At 34.6% G+C, this 17,288-nt stretch overlaps 1 protein-coding gene across 4 annotated transcripts in view; it reads left to right on the top strand.

Moving 5' to 3' along the window:
• GRIK2 (glutamate ionotropic receptor kainate type subunit 2) overlaps positions 1-17,288 on the top strand; it is a 439,202-nt gene that overhangs the window by 270,708 nt on the left and 151,206 nt on the right. The gene's annotated exons all lie outside the window — the stretch shown is intronic.

The following is a 17,288-nucleotide window of genomic DNA, read 5'->3' as shown; positions in this document are numbered from 1 at the left end:
ATTGTCCCTTTTTGCATTTATTTGGGTGAATTGCTCAATACAGAGACATTTGATCAAACAATGAGATAAAACACATTCTGCACATCACTGTCATTTAAAATAGGAAGAAGGGGAGACTATTTTTTAGCTAATTCAAGTGAGACTTCCTAATGATGACAGAAACTGCATGAATAACTTGAAGAAAAATGTTCATTAATCTTGTTTCAATTTGCTTTAAGATTTCAGCAGATGGGCAGAACATGTGCTGATCAAAATATTCATATTTACTAGAAGGGTTGTTATCTTTGTGCTTTTCTAGTAAATAATAATCTGGTATTGCTGTTGCAACAGATGTTGATTATGCCTAACTTCACACTTTAAGAAGGATATGTGGGAGTATTATATTTATATTATCTTTAAATGCGTGTATATATTACACCTAGTACACATACATAGAAAGCAAATAGATATTTAGCTAGACTGTCTATCTCTATACACACATATTTTTACAGATGTATAAATGCATAGGCATGCATAGCTATTAGATTTAATGGTTGTTAGGTAGTATAATCATCTGGAACTAATTTTCCATGATTGGGGTGGATACAGGGGAAGTATTTCTTATATAATTCTTCAAAAGCAAAGAAAAATCACAGTTTGGTATGCTTTTATTATTCAGCCCTTAAGCTTTCTTGAACAAGCACTAGTATGGCCTCTTAAGCTTTTCACTAAGATAATCTTGAAATAAAATGCATTTGCAGAAGTTGCAGCAGTAAAATATGTGGAACAGTAGCTTTTCCAATCATTTCCTCTTGATAACACAGAATGGAACATGTGTTCCTCTTTCCCATAGATAATATTTAAATAAACTTAGATTAAAATTTATTTTGACTTTTGAAATTATATTTACTTAAGAGTCAAAAAAGTTTAGCTACTATGCTTTGTGCATCATGGAAGTCACTCTCAATTTCTCAATTGTTAAAATTTTGCTTTAAGATTTTACCTGATTTTATCTATTCGTATTTTGTAATCTATTTGAATACATGCAATTTATTTATGCATCTGTGCCCTTTATTTCTGTGCGTGTTATTGGTACATTTTATTAGGAAGTAATATTTCAGACCTCAGAACTGATGCACAAGAATTTAGAGAAGATTTCCAGATAGACATTTACCACATTTGATGTTTCCATATGATTTGTACTTCACTTGGCCCATGTTGTGGTTTAACTCCAGCTGGCAACTAAGTACCACATAGCCACTCACCCACTTCTGCTCAGTGGGATGTGGGAGAGAATCAGATGGGTAAAAGTGAGAAAATTCATGGGTTGAGATAAAGACAATTTAACAGGGAAAGCAAAAATCACGCATACAAACAAAGCAAAAAGAGGAATTCATTCACTGCTTTCCATTGTCAGGCAGGTGTTCAGCCATCTCCATGAAAGCAGGGCTCCATCATGTGTTACAGTTACTTGGGAAGTAACCAAACATTCCCCCCCTTCCTTCTTCCACCACCTTTATGCGCCGAGCATGAAGTCATATGGCATGGAATATCCTTTAGTCAGTTGGGGTCAGGTGTCCCAGCTGTGTCCCCTCCCAGCTTCTTGTGCAGCCCCCATCTACTTGCTGAAGGGGTGGTGTGAGAAGCAGAAAATGCCTTGACTCTGTGTAAGAACTGCTCAGCAATAGCTGAAATATCCCTGTGTTGTCAACACTGTTTTCAGCACAAATCCAAAACATAGACCATATGAGCTACTATGAAGAAAATTAACTCTATCCTAGCCAAAACCAGGACAGCCCATTAGCTTAGCTTTTGAGTCTTTCTTTTCCCTTCAAGAATATTTTTTAGTGTCAAAAAGTTTTTGTTTTGTATAAAGTAATGTAATAAACTCAATTACTGTTTCTTCTGGAAATATGAAATGATTCTGTCTGCATTTTTCAACCTGAGTTTCTAGTTCAAATTAATAGACTACAGAATAAAGACTGTTCTGAAAGTTGCCATAGTACTTGCATCTACTGGAAAAATATTTTCTGAATTTATTTTGGTGTTATTTGCTTGTTCTATTTTCACAGTCAGTCACCAGAAAGAAAGGATACTATAGTATATACGTTTACAAGGGTAGTTTGTAGCATTTGTAATTCAAGAATAAACAAAATGGATAATTTCTGTATATTATGTGTGTGGAAACGAAGATGCCCAATTTCTATAAAGATAGGAAGTACCAAATAGAACCTACTTTTTAAAATAAACTGTTTATATCTATGCTAAGTTACTTTGCATAACTACCTGTACTCAGAAGCGTAAGTGAAATGAAGATAATGCTATCTGAATGGAGCTCTGCATATCATGTCAGTCCTAGGCTTGAAATTCTACAATGTGAACAGAGACTGAAGACTTTACACTCAGCTTTGCAGAATTTGGGTGCCAAAGTGACAGATTCTGTGTTTTAATAATCCAATCATCTGTCTGTAGTTCCATTTGAAGTATAATTAAATTCAAAAGATAAGAATCATCTGAGCAAATGCAAATGTCTAAAACAATGATATCTGAACTTGTTGTCTAGACTCTCTTTGTAATCATAACAAAGAGATAAGAACTTTTGTGGCATAATTCATCTGATTCATCATAATGCATCCTTTATGGATGCATTCGTCGTAAAGAAATATTTTTTACATTGACTTGCTGCCTTTGGTTCAAGAGCTTTTTCCATGGATAGATTTATTGAATTGGTTTTGAACTGAATTATAAATTCTGGAGATTTCAGGTTGTTCTGTGGTGCTAAATGTTGTTTTCAGTCGCCTTTCCTATAGTTGACTCACATTTCTTTGTTCTTTGACTGTTTTACTCAGTGTTTACATATGCCATCATTCTGATATTGGTGTACAATGAATAGTTTTATTTTGAATAAATGATGAATACTAAAAGTGAAAAAAGAGAACAGTGATTCCTTCCCTTTGCCAATTAAATGATAATGAATTATTTTTGGAAATAACAGTGTTCTCTGTAGCTGCAAACCAAAGAGAAAGATTCACTGGGACAGCAAATATAGATAAGATTTCCCTGTGAAAACATTTTAAATTTAATTTCTTCAGTTAAGAAGTCTGATTTCTTTGCCATAATTTTTCATTCAATATTTAACCTCCTCTCTGGTTAATTCAAGAGAAGGGTGTTAGATATTTGGGGGAGGTGGAGCTAAAATCCAAGTATCTCCATCCTTTATGGATGCATTCTTCGTAAAGAAATATTCTTTACATTGACTTGCTGCCTTTGGTTCAAGAGCTTTTTCCACGGATAGATTTATTGAATTGGTTTTGAACTGAATTATAAATTCTGGAGATTTCAGGTTGTTCTGTGGTGCTAAATGTTGTTACATCACTGTATTATGTTGTATGGGATAGTGTCAGTGTGTAAATTGTGTTTCCCTATGGCTAGCAGATACTGATAGAACAAAAATATATAATTTTGCTTTTTTATGTTAGGCATTCTATTTTACAGCTCCGAAATTACTTCAAAACATTCTTATCATGGGGTTTTAAAATAGGCCAAAAATTACTATTTTATACTTTCTTAGAGATATAAATGAAAGAGGAAATTACTGGGAAGTAATTTGTTATTATTACATATCATTAAAAATATTTTTTTTTCTTGGCTCTTTTTTGGGGTGATTCTTCTATGGCACAAAACTTATGCACTGCAAATAGACTTTAAGGCTTGCAGATCTTTTATGATTCATAAATAATTACAGAAAAGTTCCAATTTTTAGATCATGATTGTTCTTTTATTTTATGTGAGGGTTAAATGGGAACTTCTCTTTGTATCTGAGAAGAGTAGGATTTTCAGCTTGGAGGAGGTTAAGACTTCTGCAGTTAGGCAGTTGGAAAGCACTACTTAATTTGAATTATCTTTAGATACAGCTTTGTGTTTTACTTCACTTTTTTTTTTGAAGAATCAATATCTTAGTAATAAATGCTTACATACAAAATGCTTACATTTAAAAAAATAGTAGTGACCTTTTATTCTTTCAATATCAGAATAGTTTCAGATGTTTATATAATCAGTTTAAAATGTTTCTAGAGACATCTTCCTCCAATAACTTGTTATTTCCTGCCCTCACCCCCAATTTAAGGTCTTTATGTTCTTGAAAGACTAGAGCCAAACTCTTTACATGACTGTGCAGAAGTGATAAAAAGCTACCACAAAACAACTGTGTACATTTTAGGTAGCTTCCTTTTTGAGAAAAATAAAAATGTATATGACTAAAGGAACTTAAGTTTCTTCCATCTTTTTCTTTTCTATTTCTCCCCTTTTCAAATGCAGTTTCATCAAGTTGTTTGGAGTCTCGTCTCTTCATACTTACTGCAACTCTTGCCATATAGAGTCTCATAAGGAAAGGCTAAGGAGCTTGTCTTATTTTTTCTCCTCAAGGGTAGATACAGACTTCCTCCTAATAACTTCCATGCAAATGGTCTGACAGTTGAGATTTTCGATACAATGAAGGAAAGTTTAGCCATGCCTCCTGTGGTCTGTCAGTGCTCTTTAGAGCACCACATCTGCTTTATGGCTGCCTCACTGTATTAGTGAAAACACTGGTCTGTTGTTGATATTTTCAAAGCCACGTATAACACTTAACTTCTACTGATACTATTGAACACTATTATTAGTCCATTTTCAAAATATTTCTCCACTGAGGATCACTGGCTTGTAACATCTTCATTAAATATATATATATTTTTTTTTATCAAATAGAATGCTACTTCACCTCCTCCTCTGTATTTCTCAGAATGACTTGTTTTTTTGCATAACTTCCTAGATACTTGCTAACGGCTGCCATGGTAGTCATCATCATCAGGTTCAAATAAGAAGAATGTTTTTCAGGACAGCCTAATTAGTAAACCAGAGGCAGAATATCAGTAGTGACTTTAGAAACATGTTTTGCCTTACTTATATTAATTTGGAAAATTCAGAACTTTGGCACAGTGATTTACCTCTCTTCCTTTGTGACCAATATTTATGACTGTGAACTGTCATTCATTTCATATTTCTTTAAAAATATTATGGATGTCATAGTTTAAACAGATATATCAACTGAGTAAGCATTAGGGAAAAAAAAAAAAAGGCCTGAAATCTGAGACAAGTGGAGATTCATTAAAAGAAGACTCTCCAGAGATTACCATTATATATGACAACATTTGAGTGCATTGCTGATGAGAAGTTAAGCTAGTTAAGCTGGTGCTGATAGAAAAATAATTAACTAGTATTCTGAGATTTTACTTGGGATTCACATGAGAGGTTTCAGGCTATTTAGGCCTTGAGTTTAGAACATTCTCCTATATTGGTCTTTTAAAGTATTTATTCCAATCACATTAGCAGCTATAAAATTATCAATTTAAATCCAGAAATGGTTATTTCTCCTTTTTTAACACATTTTCCATGAATTCATAGTATAGTTTAACCATGTGATCACATAATGATATATCAGAAAGTAAATATAAATAGGAACATATCATAATGCAGAAGTGATTCTAACTCATATTTATGCAAAAATCTACGTTTTTTTCCCTGACCTGTCTTTTTCTGTCTAAACCCGTATCTCACTTCTCTTTATGTTTATCTTGGTTATATTACTGTCAAATTTGGTTGAACATCGCCAAAATTTACCTCCTTATTTTTTACTTGTTTTTTTTTCTTCCTTCATTCTTGTCACATTCTCATAAAAGTTCAAGACCATAAGGGAATCATTTTAGATGTCTTCCCCTTTCCATAGAGACTGTGTTCACAGCTGGCCATGTCTTCCATAAATCTTTAAAAATCGGCCATTTTTTCCTTTTCTTGCCCATACAGCAAAATAACTCTTGGGCCAGACCTTGCTTTTGTGTGTTTGCCTGCAGCAGCGACCCTGTTCCTGTCTTCTCAGAAGTTCATGAATCCATTTCTTGATGTCTATGTTCCTCTCTGGTTTGACCTAACATTTTATATGCACGCTTTTCTCTTGTTGTGCTGCATCAGTGCAGTTGCAAGTGCTTTTATTTTATTACCATAATTCATATTTTACTCATGAGAGTATCATTAAAGCCCCTTGATATATTTCTGTGCTCTGCAGAAACTGTTAGTAACAATTGTTCACATTTCAAGGGGCAATTTGACTGAAATGAATCCTAAAATAGGTGTGGGTTTTTTTTCCAATTAAGAGAATTTAATGACTCTAACTGTTGTTATTAAAAACATTTTTTCATTAGAAATTCTTTTGGCAGTTTTTTTTTCAGTCAATTAATGATAAGTGAAATTCTCTTTGAATTTTTTTGCTTTGGTTTTGATACTCTGTAGAGGAAAGGAAAATCTATTCAACATTTCAATTGAAAGAAGTGAGGATAAAATTAGAACTTTAGGATCAGATGTTGAGTTTAGGATCAGATCTGAGGTCTTAGTGATTTTCCTCTTCAAGACTTGGTTAAAGACTTGTTGTTATCTTGGAACTTTTTGACTTCAATAAAATAAAAGAATTCTAGGACATAAGTTTTTTATCAGCTGTTTTAGGGAAGAATTCTTCCCCTGCTACTGTGTCATGTCAATGGTAGAGTTACCAGGCAATGATATGCGTATTTTACTTTTTTACTACTTCAGTAAGCAAGCAAAAGACTTTTGTTATAGGAAAAAAGTATCATTTGATTTTGATGCTGTTCTCTCTGTCTTAGTACTCCATACATGCAGTATGATTTTTAAGCTCCTTAGAACAGATACTACTCACAGTATGTTAAGATACATTATAGCATGTCAAGCACTGCAAAATAATTGTCAAGTCTTGTTAACACTTTTCTTGTCTGAAAAAGAATCAACTTCAGAGTAAGATATCTTTCCTCTAGCATCTGCAAAATGAGTGTGCATCTTTTGTGAAAGTACAACACACAGTTACTTGCGCAAAAAAACCCAAAACAAATCAAAAAACCTCCAAAACCACAGAAACTCAGAGTACTGCTTAGCATGCTTTATTTTCTGTTTTTCACAAAGATACTTATTTGAATTCTTAGAAGGGGGAGCTGGGTGCATGTAATTGCAGTATTTTATTTGGTAATGTTTTAAAGTCTGGTTCTGAAAGTTTGTCTTTACAAAAAATATGTCTCTCTGTTCTAGAGGTGGTAAAGCTTTCTTTATTATAATTATATAAGTTCTTGACTTTTTTTAATTTTGACTCATTAAAAATGAGGATTATCTGTTAATGTCATAAAACGTGGTAGTTTTATGAAAGAAGGGCAGTTTATGTGTAAAAATGCCTGACAATGCCTGCCTTTATCCTTTTTTGTTATTACATAAACAAGGTACTAATTGCAGATGTTCTCAAAGTGGATGGAGGATTTTGATACAAACTCCTTTTTTCAGATACATTTTTAGAACCAACTTGACATCTTAAATCAGGCCTCATAACGTCAATTCAATCTTGAGTACGATGCCACAGATTGCAATATTGTACTTCAGAGGGGAATACAGACTGTGAGAGACTAATTCCAGGATTAAAATGCCTAAATTAATGTTTTGGTAAAAAATACCTGTTGGAGCACTAGCTACATAAACCTCTATTTCAGCCAATAGAGACCTAGTGAAAACAGTCGTATCAGAGCCAAGAGATAAATTAGATTTATCTTCTAAACCTGTGTCCAGTGGAGTAATTCAGGTTAGATGCTTCATGATCTCAAGCACACCTGCATTAGGCAGCAGATGTGACAGAGGACTGGCATCCTATTCTAGAGCAGCAGATTTGACGGCAGGTTGACTACACAAGGTATCTCTTATGCAGTAGACATACTCAGGAACAGAAAACACTTTTCTAGATCCTGGTCAGCTGAAATGCTCTTTAGACTCTATTATCTGTGTTGATTAGATCTTCGCTGGGTGTGATGGGAGTTTAAACTTCTACAAATTAAACCAGTAGCCTGCACGTAAGAGCCTGATGTCACTTGAGCTTCCTTAAGCTGTCCAAGACACCCACATAGTGCTGACAGATTTAAGACCTATGTGAGACACTGTCATTGATGGAAACGCAACCAGAGGCATAGGGATACCTTAGAGCATGTCACAAGCTCTAGTCCAGCTCAGAAAACAGGCTACAAAAAGGGCTCAGGCGTCTGCCTTTTGGTGTTAGTGCACACTTAGGTCTTGCTTGAGGCAATTGTGAGGTTACAATCTGTCTTTACAAATTTATATTTGTACCGCATTTGCTACAGTATTCATTGAGTGTTCATCTTATTTTTTTTAAATTACTGTCAGTAAATCTGAGAAGATAAATTCCTCTCTCAATAAAGTATACTAAGACATTTCTGAATGCTGATCCTCATTTATGCAAGTAAACATAGTTGTTGTCTCAAGGAATCATGCTATTTTCCAACTATTTGTTTTCATTATCCCTGTCACCTATCATGTTTGTACTAGAAGGTGGAAGAAATAAGTATTACCATAAGAAATTATAATGTGAAAAAACAGCTGTCAGAGAAGTTTTATCCATTAAGAAAGAAAATAGCGATTTTGCTAGCCTTGCCTTCGTAACAAGGGCAGTGGGGACGGGGGCTTGTGTTCCTAATTTTTTGGTACCTTTAAATAGATCATTTAAGCTGTTTGGACAGAACTCTTGTCTTTCATGTGGTTATATAGTTTGATGAAGTATTTTTTTATTAGGCTAATAACATAAGATAAATTATCTTACGAATCTTCATTTAAAGTAATCATCTTGTTTCTTAGATAAAACATCATAGGTTTTCTCCATTTTTACTTGAGGAGTAACCACATCTATTCATCATAAAAATGAAAAACATACCCAACAACTTGCATGTGCTTCAGTTTCACCTTCAAAAATAGGTTTAATAAGGGCTCTTTTTTTGTGTGTCTGAAAATACATGATTTCTGTTGCTAGAACAGTTTACATGATGCATAAAATTACTCATCAACAAAAATTATGTTCACAGACAAAAAGTTGTTTTTAATTTCTTATGAGAAGGAATATTCAGGCTATTCAGGCTAAGGGAAATATGTAAGAAAGAAGAGAGGATGTAAGCACTGCTGTTCGAGGTGGCAAAGAGAAGTGTTACACAGAACTTAAATGAATAATAGGAAGGAGTGATTGATCATGTCAGTGTAGTATATAATGTAACAGGCTTATAAGCTTACGTCAGGGGAATTCCAGTGGAACTCTAACCCAGTAATGCACCAGGAGTTCTGGTGGGACTCAAATCCACTATTGCACCTCTGTTTCTGGTGGGACTCAAACCCACACTTGTGCCTTAGGAGTCCGCTGCTGACCAAGATGACAAACAAGGAGAAAGTATGGAATTAGAAAGGATTTTTTTGTAAGCAATGCATGTGTGTTGCCCCAGCCTAATGCTTGGTAACCCTCATATTGAGCAAGGCAGGGTTTCTATATGTTACAACACAGTTGTGTAGACTAATCAAATCATCTGTGTTAAAAGGGTAGGCTAATCAGTTATCATTTGTGTAGTAAGTGTGTGCTTATCCCACACAGGAGTCTAAGCTCCTCTATTTTTGACAATCTATGTGAGCCTTGGTTACACTTTTTTCAAAACTTAGGTCAAAGCTAGCATCTGCGACTGAATCTAAGATGTCACATGATGAAAATTTTAATCATGCTAAACTTTTCCTATATATATCATAAATTGGAACTGTGATGATTTGGGAGATTGTGTTTTGAGGGTAAAATTCCATAAACAATGTAGTGTTTTGGCATGTCTGCAGTTACGGTATAGTTGTTTCTTGAAATAGCAACTCTGGGGAATATAGGTAGATGGTAAGCTGAATGCCTACTGATTTCTGCTGAAGTTTTTTATGTTATTTTCTAGCACCTTGGCATTTTATTTTATTTGTATCTACCTCAAACTGAAGACACAATTCTCTTTTTTTCTGTTCTCTCTTCATATGTTGAAAATACTAGTGTTTGTGTTTCAGTTTTCTTATCCTTATCTGCTTGTATTTTCAGCTGTCATGTTTTGTTTATAATTTCTCTCTTTCCCTGTTTTAAGACCATCTGTTCTGAGTGCATTTTTATTCCTTAGTATGCATTTATTTACCTTGCAGATTAAGCATTACTGTTGCGTGCTGAACCAGTATTTTCTGAATTTCCAGTAATCATTATCAGTTCCATTTGTTAAGTAATGTTGGCCATTTTCCAGCACATGCCTCTATTTTAAACAAAGCTACTAATTCACATTGTTTAATATCGAAAAACAGTATTCCAACTCCTTCCTATTATTCTGTCACAATAAAGTATCTATAATTTTTTAAGTGTTAAGCGCCTGTAATGTATTTTTCATGTGTATGTTTACTGTTTTGAATATTCATATTATCTACTAGTTATTATTGTTTGCATGCTTTCTTTTCCTCTTTAAAGTAGCATTTCATTTCTGTGTGAAATCTGTCCTGGGGTCTATAGGATAATTCATTATGATAATTTGTAATATGCCAGAAAACATCAGTTGTGCTTTTTGTGTCTTTCAGTCTAATTACGAATTCATTAATCCACAACTTCAAGTGCTCTGACCTTTTATTTCCAGTGTAATTTGTCTCAAGCTGAATAAGAAGCAGCAGGTGTCTCCCTGACAAGCAGCTAACTGTGTCTCTTTTGTTGCTTGAGCTTGTTTTCCACATCAAGTAAACTGAATATATTCATAGTCTTGCAGAACCTCTCTGCAAATTCTTATCTTGCATGTCCGAATTTATCAGTGTATTTCAGTCAAATATGCCATACCATGCATCTATTGTTCCTTTTTTTTTTTTTTGGTGTGGTTTAAGATGAAAGATCTAAGAGAGGTTTTTCTACATGAGCACAGAATGCTTAGCATCTACAGCTTTACTACTACTGCAAACCAACAGCCAAATATTGGTCTCTATACTCACTTACAAGATGGTACTTAATTTGTATGTCTACTTAGTCACTCTGTAATAAAGGCTGTATATGATATTCCCAAGGGAAAATGTACAAAGAGATCCTAACTCAGAGTGAATGTTATGCAAAACTTCTGATAGAGTGCAGCAGAAAGCATTGCAGAAAGGCATGAAAAATGCCTGGGAAATGAAAAAAATCAGTAACCCAAAATGTCAAAGAAATCCTAAGCCAGAAGTTTAGGTCACGTATGCAAAATATATGTATTAATTCTGTGAGGACCATAGCAGAGGTGCATATATGAATTTCCTATTAAATTCCAGGCAAAGGGTGTGTTACTGATTTCAGGTACAGGACAGACTGAAGATGTAGTTTTCAAGAAGAGAACAGTTGAGAGTGGGTAATTATTTTCCAAAGAGTAAGGAACTTACACACAGTCTGCATTTAGTAAAGCAAGGCCCAGCAATATTTCTAATATTACATTAAGAGATATAGAATAATAATATATGTTCATTTTATTAGTAGTCATAAATGTTGTTTATTACACAATCTTTTGAGCTGATCACATTCAATCTTTTCCCAAAGAAACTGGATGAAGAATTTTAAGTACACTCTCAACTTCTTTGACACCAGAAGTGGTAGGAGACATTCACAGTGGGGCATTCTCAATAAGTGCTCTGAGATCTGTGGAATTTTTCTGATGATCTGTACTCAGGAGGCTGTTTATCTGAAATTTCTTGAGACTAGGGTAAGTGAATATTGCCTTCCTGTTCATTTAACTACACTATGCCTAAGTAATGTTTTTTACAGTTAGGTTATTATGCTTTTCTAATTTTAATTTTCATAATTGTAACCACTACTACCAAACCCTTTTCTTTTAAATTCCCGTTTCGCTTGCTATGTGAAATTAACCTTTCTTCTTTTTCCATTTCTGTTTTTTCTTTCTCATTCTACCAGTCTTATTGAATCCTACCAGGGAATTGCCAAAGAATCAAACTTACTTTTCTGGAACTACATTCATACTCAGTCTTTTTGACATCTCTTACATAACTCAGGATTTTGTTTAAAGTATAGGTGAAATTTGGGAAGTATACTACATAAATTTGTTAGCCAGGATCCTTCATGATAAATAGCATGTTTTGCTGTGTAAAACTGTTGGTTTGGAATTTCTGTTCCTTGCCTTGATCAGTTTCCTATCAGCCCACATTCAGAAACAGGATATTTGCCCACTTGACCCTCCTCTTTTTATTTTTTAATTTTCTTTTTTGAGGGTGGCCCGTCACAGGTTCACAAGTTTCTGGAAATGATGGGGAACCATGTCAAAAGTTCATTCAGAAGTTACTGGCAAAAGAATGGCAGCACTGGACCAAATCAAGTGTGGATTGGGGACCAAATATTTTAGAGGCTGGTTGGAAGAATGAGTATGTAAGAATTAACACAGAACACATTTTAAGTCTAACCACTATAATCCCCATTTATAATTATTAGCTATTTGTACATGCCTGGCTAATGCACTAGTTATACAAAATGATGAAGTTTCAGTGACAGATAAAAACAGTCCAGTGAATAACTGAAATTCATTTTCACATAGTCCATCAAGGCAGTGGCATGTAGCTTTTCAAAGGAGACTCCAAAAGTTAAGTCTTTACCTTGAGCATCATCTATGCTTACAGCAACGGTAAAGAGATGATTAGATCCAGGGCTAGGGCTATATTCATAGAAGTGTTACATTTTTCATATCCTCATACAGTTATCTGGTCTTTACAATCACTTTTGTTGCTACAATAATAGTAATGAATGGTAGAAAGTGACTCGAGGATTATTGTTGCTATGTATATTTCTGCTGAAGAGAGATACATGTGAAAATTAGAATTGTCTAATAGCAGATTTAATTTCCATTGGGACTTATCCCTGCTATTAGGTAAATTCATGTGTCTACATTTTTATTCTGTCTGTTCTGGTTCAGCAAAAGTTGGTCACTAGGCTTGGTCCCAATTAATAGAAATTAAATTACCTGGAGAAAATTGATGAAACAACTTCTCTATTCAAGTATGCGCTTTTCCTTTAAGAAGGTAATTTGCAATTCTGTTTTTCATGTAAAATCTTCAGCAAGTTATTTTTACAGCATATCATGGATCTATTCATTCAGTCTGTTTCTATAATATCTATACTTCAGTGTACGGTAAATGATCACTGCAAAGATCAAAATAAATTCAGCTGCATAGGGAAAGTTGATCAGTACCAAATTTCCCAGCCTTCCCTCAGTCCTCCATTCTGCCTACTCTGATCTTTAACTTCATTGCTCCCAGGAGTAACGTTTAAGGAGTTTGATTGCATGCTTGGTGGATCAGGAATTAATAAATTCAGACTGTAACTGAGTTCTGGTCTGGTTGTCTTTGTAATTTTATAATTATTTTATCTATTTATTTAACTACTTGTAGCTTAACAGAAAGCCAACAATATTACAGAAAGTTCTAGGAGACTATATGTCAAACCTAGTTTCACTAGTGGCAAACTTTCTTTCTCTGTCTGCATCCAGAATAGAAATAAAATTGTAGTTTTGTTACAGAGGAGTATGAGGAGAATTGGAAAGACAAATTACTTGCACTACAGAATCAACGAATTGTTAAGGTTGAAATTGACCCTAGAGGTCACCTAGTCCGAATCCCTACTCAAAGGATATGCAACTAGAGCAGGTCACCCAGGGCCATGTCCCATCAGGTTTTGGCTATCCCTAGGGATGGAGACTCTACAGCCTCTTCGGTCACCCTGCTCCAGTGTTCAACCATTCCTACAATGAAAAGGAGGGGTTCACGTTTAAATGGAATTTTCTGCATTTCATTTTTTGCCCATTACCTCTTCTTTCACTGGATACCACAGAGCAGGATCTGGCTCTGTCATCTTTACTTCCTATCCCTGCTTAAGTGTTAATTCATTGGATTCCCCTGAGCCTTCTCTTCTCCAGATTAAACAGGCTCAGCTCTCTCGTCTGTCCTCACATGACAGGTACTCCAATCTCTTAACCATCTCAGTGGCCTTTTGATGGATTCGTTCAAGTATATCCCTGTCTCTCTTCCACCAGGGAGCCCCATCACTCCATGAGTGTCTCACCAGTGCTGAGTAGAGGTCAAGGATCAGCTCCCTTAACTTGCTGACAACGTTTCTGCCTAATGCAGCCCAGCTGGTCACTGTCCTTTCAGCATTACTACTGGTGTCTGGGTTTATGCTTCCCAGGTGCAGCATTTGGCATCTTCCTTATTTGAACTTCATGAGGTTCCAGTCTGCCTGTTTCTCCAGCTAAATAGCAGCATAACCCTCTGGTCTATCAACCACACCTCTCAGTTTTGTATAATGTGTATACTTGCTGAAGGTGCACTGTGTCTCATTGTCCAGCTCGTTAATGAATGCGTTGAACAGTATTGGTGCTGACCTCTGGAGAACATCGCTAGTTGACTAATCTCCAGCTGGACTTCATGTCGCTAATCACAGACCTTTTAGTCCAACATCTCAGCCATTTTTCATTTAACTTCTTTTCAATATATCTTATTAAAATAGACAATATATTAAGCCAGGCCTTTCTTATTGAGATCCAGAAAGAACCTGCATCGTCTCTGTCTCACTTCAAACAGCCCCCGCTCCATGCAGACATGCAAGGCCTGCAGTCCTTTCCATTTAATGCATGAAGTTCAGCTAAATTGTCATGGATTATAGTGTAAAAATTAATGCAAAATCTATTTTTGAAAATGAACATAACAAATCTATACTTTTCTGTGAACTATTGGTCCCTCTTCAAAATATGTGAAGAAACATGTTCGAGTGAGCAGGTATGACTGAAATGTGAAACTTAATTGGATGCAAAATACACACTTGTATGAAGCTGCAGCGTATCCTTCATAGTTTTATAATGGTGGGTAACAGCCGTAACTACTTATTGATGCAGAACTGTGTCTACTTGCATGTGCACTGTCCTCTCCTCCTTATAGTTGTTCATAATAAAAGCTTATTTTGCTCGGTGTCCTTGACTTAGACAAGAAGAAATGTCAAGAAGATTGTATTAGGGTGAACAGAAAGTAGTCATATTTACTCCACCAGCAGTGAGTGGATAAGGTCTTACTGAATTATAAGATAGGAGTTTTTTGTATCAAATAGTATTCTAGTATTCAGTATTCTTCAATTATTTGAAAACATTTAAAGTTTTGGCATCCACATGTTCGAAAGCAAGGAGTTTTACAGCTTAATCATACTTAATGTAAAGAATAATTTCTTTGTTTCTTGTTCTGAGCTCATTTTGTTTACTGTTCTCCACTTCTTTTTGTGCAGGTTGACATAAAGCAATGCTTTTATAGTCCTTCTACTTTGAATAACTTAGCACCATCCGTAAATGTTGTTATTTAACTATCTATATACTTTCTAGCTGGGCATTAGGCTGCAAATTTGTCTGCACCTGCCTGTCATGCTGCTCAATGTTTTTTCTTGCTATATTTGTGTTCTTATTCATTAGGCATCGTAACCCTCTGCTGATTCTTGTCTTCCAGAGTGAACCAGAACTTCACATAATACAAGGAATAAATTATGACAGTAATGACATTTTTAAGTGTTTCATAGATTTCACCTCATACATATCAGAAACGTTTAACTCAACCACCACAGATTTCATCCTTATGATTTGCAATTTATTTTTATTAAAGCTGATTGTTAATAAGTTTATCTTGTATCTTCAGTATTTAAATAATGCCCAGAGCTTGGATAAGCTTTATTGAATTTTAATAAATATAACAAGTTTTCCAAATGAATTAGCTTACATATATGCTAGGCAGAACAGAACTAAATTAGGATCTAGTGCATTTTTCTTCCTTATATTTGTGACAATACTTTTGGGTAATAAAATATGTACTGTATTAACCATTCTTTTATGATTATGGCACATGTAAACCATTGCATGATATATAATACTGTGAGAGTATACACAATACAAAAACATTTCTGTGTTTATTTTTATATGATGGAGCTGTCTAAAAAGACCATGTTTTATTATAGTTTATAATAATAATCCACTTTAATTAAAGCTTAAGACACTGGTATTTAACAATTCATTGAGAATTTCAGTGTGTGAGTTCTTTTTAAAATAAAGTCTGGTCTTTTTGATGGCTGCATCAAAATGCATCTGCAGAAGATGAGTGTACAGGAGATATTTCTTCCATTTTAATGGGTTTTGTCCAATTAATTAATTAAGCTGATGAAATGATAGATTTCAAAAAGTTGTCAGTTGAAAACTGTTAATCATTAAGAGGTAGTATATCCTTCAATGATCTACTCCCATCCAAATGATACGCAAAATCATTTTGATTCCCTTGTAAAAAATTGCAGGTGACAGTGACACAGAAAAGTGGGAGCAAGTCAAATTTGACACAAGTCAAACTTGATTGCATGACGAAGTAAAGTCACAGTTCGATAAAAACCCATGTATTTGAGAACAGAATTTACATAAAAATTAAAAAGCTTGGGATTTTTTTTGTCCCGCATGCAGTAGTCGGAAGTCTAGTTGACATAGCTGGTTAACAACTGGAAAAAAAACACTTCCAGGGAGTTGTGGTAAATCTGTAAAGTAGAAAGATAAAAATGTTAACTAAAAACAAGGAATCAATGTTACCTCTGTATTTTATTTCAGGAAGCTGCAATGGACCATGGTATCCAGTAGTTTTCATGTTTGGTAACCCTCTCTGGTACAAAAATATAATTTTAGAAAAAAAGACTGTCATAACTGTAAAGAAGAACTGTAAAAGTTTAATTAAGTAGTCTTACAATTTTTTGTTTTTTTAAGGAGGGAATGTCCCTTTCCTGAACCCTGAACCACAATATCTACAGTGTCTTTTAAACATATTCTTTGGCAGTTTGATCTTTCTGTGGGTGTGTGAAGCTTACTTTTCTAACCATTAGAAGAACCCTTTGTGGAAAACTCTGCTGGAGTGAAGTGATAAGAATTAAGTCTGAGATTTTCTTATTGTTGTAGCCTACTGTGATCCACGTTCCTGCTAAGTGTAGTTTTGTAGTCCACTGCCTCTAGTCTTTTTACATACAATTTGTATAAGTGTTGGTTAAAACAAAGTTGGTGTAAAATACTTCAGTGAAACTGCATCCTGTAAACCAACAGATAGAAAATTTGTCAGTATTCTGAATGAGTGCTCGTACTACATCTATTCAGCTGTTAAATCTAATCCTTCATGGCATAGCTAAATGAGAATGGACTGCAAAAGTTGCTGGGTTTACTAAACTTGAATAAAAAATAATAATGTAAATTAACTAATTACAGAGTTCCTCATGGTTTTAATACTAGTGTTTTTGCTTGACTAAACATTCAGAGAACAACAAAGGAGCAAACAGAAAATGATACCGAAAGCCAGTTCTAGACACGCTGGGTTGATCAAAATAT

This window comes from Opisthocomus hoazin, chromosome 2 (genome assembly GCF_030867145.1).
Source record: "Opisthocomus hoazin isolate bOpiHoa1 chromosome 2, bOpiHoa1.hap1, whole genome shotgun sequence".
In the NCBI taxonomy this organism is placed as follows: domain Eukaryota; kingdom Metazoa; phylum Chordata; class Aves; order Opisthocomiformes; family Opisthocomidae; genus Opisthocomus; species Opisthocomus hoazin.
The sequence above is the reverse complement of the archived record's forward strand: the minus strand, read 5'-3'. Positions and strand labels throughout refer to the sequence as shown.